The 9139-nt window shown below is 37.6% G+C and overlaps 1 pseudogene; it reads left to right on the plus strand.

Annotated features, from left to right (window-relative positions):
- The first annotated feature begins 277 nt into the window (after window positions 1-277).
- On the plus strand, window positions 278-2697 carry LOC107845872 (annotated as a pseudogene).
- Window positions 2698-9139: the final 6442 nt, after the last annotated feature.

Here is a 9139-nt window from a genome sequence, read left to right on the forward strand (position 1 = left end):
CAACTTGCTTTCTCCTCATCCTTACTTCATTTGTGCCCCAAACATCAAGCTCTAGCCCTTCTACAATTCAAGCACATGTTTCCCATTAATCCTAATGCTTCTCATTATTGTTTACCATTTAGTGACGTTTTCAACGAATAATCAATTATGTAATTGCCAACTTAAAATTTGATTGAAAGTGACTAGGTGATCTTCTTGGAATTTTATTACTCCGCAGCAACATGTAGTAGTAGATTTTTCTTTGCTTAATTTTTGCTATATATATCTCATCAAAATTATTGAATAGAGACACAAAGCAAACATTTCTTGATTTCATCTCTACTAACTTAATTAGTTTTAATCATTTTATGCTATATCCCTTTCTCTGTCAACTTGCTTTCTTGTCATCCTTACCTCATTTGTGCCCCAAAAATCAAGCTCATGTTTACCATTAATCCTATTGCTTCTGATTACTGTGGCCATCGTAATCTGAGAACTCTTTCATGGAACAAGAACACAGATTGTTGCTCATGGGATAGAGTTCAGTGTGACGAGACGATGGGACAAGTAATTGAGCTTTACCTCTTTTGCAGTGGACTTCAAGGCAAATTTCATACCAACAGTAGTCTGTTTCAGTCTCCAGTCTCAAACGGCTTGTCTTTATCTTATAATAATTTCTCTGGATCGCTCATTTCACCTAAATTTGGTGAATTATCTAGCTTGACGCATCATATTCAGGTTTTACAGTTCTAATCCCAGCAGAAATCTCTCACCTTTCTAAATTACAAGTTCTTTGTATATCGACTGTTGATCCGTAAGGGCTTAGACTCGGGCCTTAAGAACTTGACGCAATTAAGAGGGCTTTACCTTGACTCAGTGAACATCTCTTCCACCATTCCTCTAAATTTCTCTCCTTATTTAACAACTCTACAACTTTCAGGTGCAGATTTACGTGAGGCATTGCCTGAAAGAGTTTTCGACCTTTCCAACTTGGAATACCTTTCTTTATCATCCAATTCCCTAACTGGTGCAATTCCATCCAACGTAAGTGGACTCAAAAACCTAAAATACCTCCACTTGTCATAAAACTACTTGAATGGGACTATACCTTCCTGGATATTCTCCCTCCCATCACTATCTGGTTTAGACTTGAGCAATAACTCTTTCAGTGGCAAAATTCACGAGTTCAAGTTCAACTCCAAAACATTGTATTCAGCTGTTTTAAAACAAAATCAGCTGCAAGGTCCTATTCCAAAGTCACTCTTAGACCTACAGGGACTATATGCTCTTAGCATTTCTCAAAATAATCTCAGTGGACAGATTGCTTCAGCCGTCTGCAATCTGAAAACACTGACAGTGCTAGATTTGGGAAGCAATCATTTGAACGGAACAATCCCACAATGTTTAGGTGAGATGAGTGAACTTCAGGTTTTGGATTTAAACAACAATGTCTCAGTGGAACAATTAATACAACTTTTAATACTGAAAACCAACTCCGCATCTTTAACTTGTACGGGAATAAGCTACAGGAGAAAGTTCCGCCATCGTTGATCAATTGCAGATATTTGGAATTCCTTGATTTAGGCAACAATGAGTTGAATGACACATTTCCAAATTGGTTGGGATGCCTTCCTTATTTGCGGATTTTATGTTTGGGATCAAATAAGTTGCATGGCCCTCTAAAAGATTCAAGGAGAAACAACTTGTTTGCTCAAATTCGAGTAATAGATCTCTCATCCAATGGATTTAGTGGAAAATTACCCGTGAGCCTTTTTGAGAATTTTCAAGCCATGAAAATCATTGGTGAGAATAGTGAAACCCGAGAGTATATAGATGATTATTATTCTGTTTATTACATGAATACTTTGATAGTTACAACAAAGGGATGGGATCGTGAATTTTTTCATGTTCTGACAACGAACATAATTATTAATTTCTCAAGAAATAGATTTGAAGGTTATGTCCCAAGCATTGGAGATCTCGTTGGACTCCGTGAGCTGAATCTATCTCATAATGGCTTGGAAGGTGTTATAGCAACATCCCTGCAATGTTTATCTGTACTTGAATTGTTGGATCTCTCATCCAACAAAATAGGTGGTGAAATTCCACAACAACTTGTATCTCTCACATTTCTTGTGGTCTTAGATCTCTCTCATAATCATCTTGTTGGATGCATTCCCAAAGGAAAACAATTTGATACGTTTGATAACAGCTCATACCAAGGGAATGATGGGTTACGTGGATTGCCTCTATCAAAAGATTGTGGTGGCGATGATGGGGTACCGCAAGCGACAACTCCAGTTGAGCTAGATGATGAAGAAGAAGAAGAAGGAGATTTGTTTAGTTGGCAAGCGGTTCTCATGGGTTTCGGTTGTGGTCTGGTTATTTGACTGTCCATAATATATATACTGCTGTCAACTCACTATCCAGTCTGGTTTTCGAGGATGGTTGTAAAATTTGAACACAAAATTAATTCGAGAATGAAAAGGCACAAGATAAGATATTAGTGTGTACCTTCTAGTTATTCAACTTAATCTCTATCCTTCATAAGATTAAGTTTCATCCTTAAAGCTCTAAACGTTAATCCTTCATTTTTGGAAATTGCAGGATTCAAGTCTAATATGCTGCCGGTGATGCAAATATAAGCCTTCATCTTTCATAGATTGTAATTTTTTCCAAAGTGTTTGTTACTCTATGAATTAAGACATGATTTTTTTCTTTGATTCTCCCATTTACTTTGTTCATGACCACAACTTACACATCAACATGTTGTCCTTCATAACTAACGTCTACACCTAAAGAGCACTCCAAGAGAATTATTTAACACCATCTAAGAAGGGTGATAAGTCCCTCTTAGAGCCTCAGGAAAGCAAAGAAACACTTTTCATCATTCAGAGGGATATGTAGTCTTTGCATTCTTTGTTTTGTTAATAGTCAATCTTGGCTTGCTAGTCAAAGTAGGAATCTATGTCTGGGAAGCATAGATTCTCTTGTACCAACTATAATCGGCTGGAGGGCAACGAATCCATATATCATCACACTCTTTCATATAAATAAAAATTTGAAGTTTACCTGCTATAACAATCAATATCACAACCACAAATCTATTTTCTCGTCACATAAAAGTAACTGAACTATTTATATCGTTTTCTTTTCATGAAACAAGTAATTTCTTTCTATATGTCTAGCTGGAACTGAACTGTCTTCCAGCAGTTGTTCCATTCTTGATTCTTGTCTGTCGCTTATGCGTATCTATCTCATTACTGTATTGAGTTATCCCATTACACAGTGAAGTCGTTTCTGCAGCGAATACAAACTTGCTTCTGATACCGTTTGGCCTTCAACGCGAACTTTTTCACTCCAAAAAGTGTCCTTTTCCCAAGAATGTTATGATAAGTACCTATGGATAAAAAGAGAAACAAAATTACGATAACAAAATTACACTTCATTAGCAAGTAAATAAAGAAAAAATAACCTTTCTGCACATTATCAAACCATTGATGCTTACCTTATCATTCACATTGAAGATGATTGTATCAATCATGAACTTAGTGTGGAAAAAAGATGGATTTTGACTTGAAAGTCAAGGTGTATACACCAACCAACAGTATTATTCTAACCAATCAAATTTTTTTTGGAATTTGGACTTGAAATGTTGTTTAACTCAAATTCTATATATCATTTATTATTCTAACCAATCAAACATTTCTGAATTTTAGACTTTGAGAGGTTTTTGCCAAAGTCTATACACCAACTAATGATCAAATAGACTCTTTTAAGAAGCGGGATCCAGGAGTAACCAGTTAATAAGTAGCTGTCATGCCACTAGGAGATCAGGATTCAAGCCTCGGAAAACAGCCCTTTGCAAAATATAAGGTGAGACTATGTACAATAGACCCTTGTGGTCCAGTCCATACCAGGAACCCGCGCATAGCGGGAGCTTTAGTGCACCGGGCTGCCCGTTGCAAAATATGTCATGAATTTTCTTCCTTTGTGACTCGATCAAATTTTGTTTTCATTTGTGTACAGTATGTAGAAATAGATTCAACTTAATTATTAGTTCACTATATATCCAATGGCATATTTGACTGATAAACAGAAATTGGAAAAATCCTCAGGTCATTCAATCAATTTCCTGACAAAACGTACAGTTTCTCATATTGTCATCAAACTACTTGAATTGGACGAACTACACCATCCTGGATATCCACACTTCCATCACTAAACTTTGAGGACTATAACGACGTGTTTTATCTTCATTGAAAAGTAGCATAAAACTTATACTCCAAAAAGACAAGAACAACAGACTCACATTCACTATAAGTTCCATGTCAGGCACACTATGTAAGGCGCTGTATGCATACTACAGATTAAGCATGATCATCACTTGTTACACTATTAATCAATTAACATATGCAGTAGTCTCTAGACGAGATACTACGCTGAATAACATCTTCAGGCGAGTCGCATATTTGGGACTTTGCTCATACACCCAACTGGTATATCATCAAGGCATTCCATTGTGGCTCATACCTGATTTATCTCGAAAATAACTCTCAAATTCATCATTTCCAGTTCCAAAATAGTGGAAATATGCATCTGTAAAAGTAATTAACAAACATTGCTCAGGTTCAAGCATGATCTTTTTAATTTTTCAGCTTTAAGAACATGACATATTAAATTAAAATTATTAATAACACATCAACTGAACACAAGTCTATTCTCTCTTCATTTTGTAGAGAAAACAAAGACCTTTTCAATTACATCTTTGTCACGACCCGAGCCGGGCCATGGCCGCAACGGACATCCCGAACCCTGGCGTCCCTATCTGTCTGGTAATCATGCACAACATTCATTTATTAGAGGGAAATGGGGAATTATATAACAGAACGGAATCATGGTCATAAGTCTGATATGAATTCAACAAGGGTAAATGAAATCCAGAACCATCTAATGACATCTCAAAACCGTCTGCGAAATCTCTACTACATGGCTAATAAAGACTGTCTTAAAACTGGGACAAGGCCCCAGTAGACCAAAACCATAACTAATAATAAATGTCTGAAAATAATTAGGCCTTCTGAAATATAGAAGGCTCACCGACTGGACCTGCACTGCTATCTGAAGAAATCTACTGCTTATCAGGACCCCTAGACTGTGCCTCAAAATCTGGAAGGCAGGGGGTCAATACAGATGTACTGGTATGCAGAGCAATCCAAAATAAAGTTTTTAATGTAACTAAAATAGTTGAGAGCTAATCATAAAACATCATATAAAATATAAATTTCAAAACACATGGGCATTTTTGATAATCATAAAACCTTGCTGTCAATGCAATTTCTGATCTTTATATTACTTCTGTGTTAGGTGGCACTCCCCTACAAGTCTGATATTCCACGAGCTATATGGAATCCGCCATTGACTCGGCGGGAAAGAACCTAACCCAAGTGTGCCGCAAGGGTTGGAGTGTCTGAGTCTGATACGCCATAGGGCACTAGGCCAACGTATAATAATATACCCGGATCGACAAATCACAGTTATGGACAATGAGTTGTCTGAACTCGCGCCTTCTTCGGGGAACCACCTAAGCTCTCTTTATGCCCAATTTTAGTCTGTTCTGAAATATGCATCATTCTAGCTTCAAAATCTGAAAATTTGATTTCAAACATGCATTCTATTCTGTTCTGAATTAACATGGCATTATCTGAGTTGGTGTCGTCACACCAAGACTTGCAAGTCCTATTTCTGAGCCATAATGCGTCATGAATGATTCTTTCATCAAAAACTCAATTCAGACCACCCAAACATACAGATAGTACAAGAGATTTTGTGTTCTAAAACTTAAGTCAAAACTATGCAAAAAATTCTTCAAACATATGGTAGTCACGTGCTTTTGACAAAATCATGCACTCTTTCATTATATGCATATTCAACATTTATCAACATGTACAACCCTCTCTTTTGAAATCAAAATCATAACCCAATTATAACATTACTCAAGAAATTACATATCATGCTTTTCAAGATGCATTCAAAACAATTCATAGCATATCATAAGTAAAGGAAAATCATAACAAGAGAGGGACTTTTCATGAGTCATGCTCTCAGTTCAATCATCAGCCTTAAAACACATACATATATAATATTTCAAATTAATTTGGGGAAATACCTAAAGACCAAAACAATGTCATTGAGACTTCTAAAACATGATTATAAATCATAAATCTAAAACCTTTTTTTCTTAAAAATCATGATTTCTATGTCCATGAGATTTTTAGGAAAACCCCACGTACTTCAATTACAGAAAATAATGGATGATTCTCGAAGACTGTGGTTTGGGAATTCCAAATCTTCAATCAATCTTGAAAAGCCACGGTTAAATCTTGAGTTATTTGGATTTTTAGTTTGAAACCCTAGAGAGTGTTCTTGTGAATTTCTGAAAAAAATGTGAATAATGTGGTTAGTTGGGAGTATAATCCCATGTTTAAGATGATGGGGGGGTTGGAAAAATACCTAATATGACCTTAATGAGACGGAATAAAATATAGATGGGAGCCCGGTTTTATGGGCCACCGTGACGCGCCATAATCACGGTGGCTCACTGAAAATTGACAAATGAGATTCTTAAGGTCTCCACGACACAGAGCCATTGCGTTGTCCCACTGGTTGGGACCTAAAACTTCAGCGTGACGCGCCACAATCGCGCTAGGCTACTGGAATTTGACAATTGCTAAATAGACCCTCTCCGTGATGCGCCAAGCACCAAAATGATGGTATTTTACGACTAGGACTTAAACTAGCCATAACTTCTTGCCCGGGTATCGAATTTGGGCGAATCTTATATCAGCAGAAAGCTCATTCAATTTTCCACATGGTAAAAACTCAAAATTAGGAAAATTATATATGGTTTATACTTTACTCTCTTTGAAAGTCAAAAAAATGAGACTAAGTCTCTTTGACACTATTTTAGTCATTTATCTCTAAGAGCATATTACCATAAGCAAATGCATGGATGATGCGGGGTGTTAAATTATCCCCCTTGAGATCATTCATCCCTGAATAATGATGCGGAGCACAAGCAAGCATGATTTAGGGTATACTAAGACCATAAAAGAATAAAGCAAGGATTGTACCTTCTATTTTGTCATTCACCGGAGCAAACAGGTTTAGGTATCTTGCTCTCATGTCATCTTCTGATTCCCAAGTTGCTTCTTCAACTTTCTGATTTCTCCACAACACCTTAACCGACACTATCTCTTTGCTCCTCAACTTCTGAACTTGGCGATCTAAGATTGCAATAGGTTCCTCTTCCTATGATAATGAGTCTTCACCTTGATCTCCTCTACAGGAAACACTAGGGAATGATCTCCAATACATTTCTTCAGCATGGATATGTGAAATACCGAATGAACAGAACCCTAATCTGCAGGCAACTCTAACTCATATGCAACTGTACCTATCCTTCTCAAAATATGGTATGGTCCTATATAGGAAGGACTCAGCTTACCTTTCTTTATGAATCACATAACTCCCTTCATAGGGGAGACTTTTAGAAATACCCAATCACTAACTTCAAATTCTAGCTCCCCTTTTCTAACATCGACACAGGATTTCTGTCTACTCTGGGCTGTCTTAAGTCGTTCTCTAATAATTTTCACATCCTCCATTGCATGATGAACAAGATCAGGCCCAAAAAACTACGTCTCCCCACTTCATACCACCCTGTTGGCGACCTATATCTTCTCCCATACAGCGCCTCAAAAGGAGCCATATTAATAATGACATAATAACTATTATTATATGCGAACTCTATCAATGGCAAGTGATCTACCCAACTACCTTTGAAGTCAATCACGCATGCCCTCAACATATCCTTAAGGGTTTGAATGGTGCGCTCAGCTTGCCCATCAGTCTGAGGGTAGAATGCAGTACGCAGATTCACTTGGGTACCTAAACCCCTCTGAGAAGATCTCCAAAACTGAGAAGTGAATTGCACGCCTCGGTCAGATATGATGGATGTAGGTGCTCCATGCAAGCGAACTATTTCCTCAATGTAAAGCTTGGCATAATCATCTCCTGAATAGTTGGTCCTTACAGGCAGAAAATATGCTAACTTGGTCAGCCTGTCAACAATCAGCCAAATAGAATCATACTGGTTTCGGGACCTTGGAAGTCCCGTAATAAAGTCCATATTGATCATCTCCCACTTCCACAAAGGCAAAGCTATCTCTTGGGACGTACCACTTGGCCTCATATGTTCTACTTGAACTTGTTGGCAGTTCAAACACTTGGAAACATAATTAGCCATATCACGCTCCATATTATTCCACCAATATAATGTTTTTAGATCATGGTACATCTTAGTAGAGCCTGGGTGAACAATATACCTCGAAGTGTGAGCTTCATCAAGGATTCTCTTTTGTAACCCATCTATATCTGGCATACATAGTCGACCTTGATATCTCAAAATACCATCACCACCTATTTCAAAAGACATCACCTTCTGCTGACCCACATCTTTCTTGATCTGCATTAAGATGGGATCTTTAACCTGCTTCTCTTTAACTTTTGCACAAAAGGAAGATTTAGCTACCTCATGAACAACCACTCCCCCATCTTTGAAATCCAAGAGTCGTACTCCTAGATTTGTAAGTCGGTGAATATTCTTCACCATCTTACTCTTTCCCTTTTCAACATGAGAAAGACTGCCCATAGACAACCTGCTGAGGGCGTCGACTACTATATTTGCCTTGCCCGGATGGTAGTGTAGGCTCATGTCATAATCCTTTAAAAGCTCCAACCAACGCCTTTTCCTGAGGTTTAATTCTTTTTGTGAGAAAACATACTGTAAACTCTTGTGGTCAGTAAATATATCAACATGTACCCTATAGAGATAATGTCGCCAGATTTTAAGTGCAAACACCACAGCTGCTAACTCCAAGTCATAGGTGGGGTAATTTCGCTCATTCATTTTCAACTGCCTAGATGCATAGGCCACCACCTTACCGTGCTGCATAAGTACACACCCAAGTTCCACACGAGATGCATCACAGTACATAACAAACCCCTCCATACCTTCCGAAAGATTCAAAACAGGAGAAATTGTCAACTTATATTTTAACTTCTCAAAGCTATTATCACAAAAGTCAGACCACACGAA

Source organism: Capsicum annuum, chromosome 8, assembly GCF_002878395.1.
Source record: "Capsicum annuum cultivar UCD-10X-F1 chromosome 8, UCD10Xv1.1, whole genome shotgun sequence".
Taxonomy (NCBI): Eukaryota; Viridiplantae; Streptophyta; class Magnoliopsida; order Solanales; family Solanaceae; genus Capsicum; species Capsicum annuum.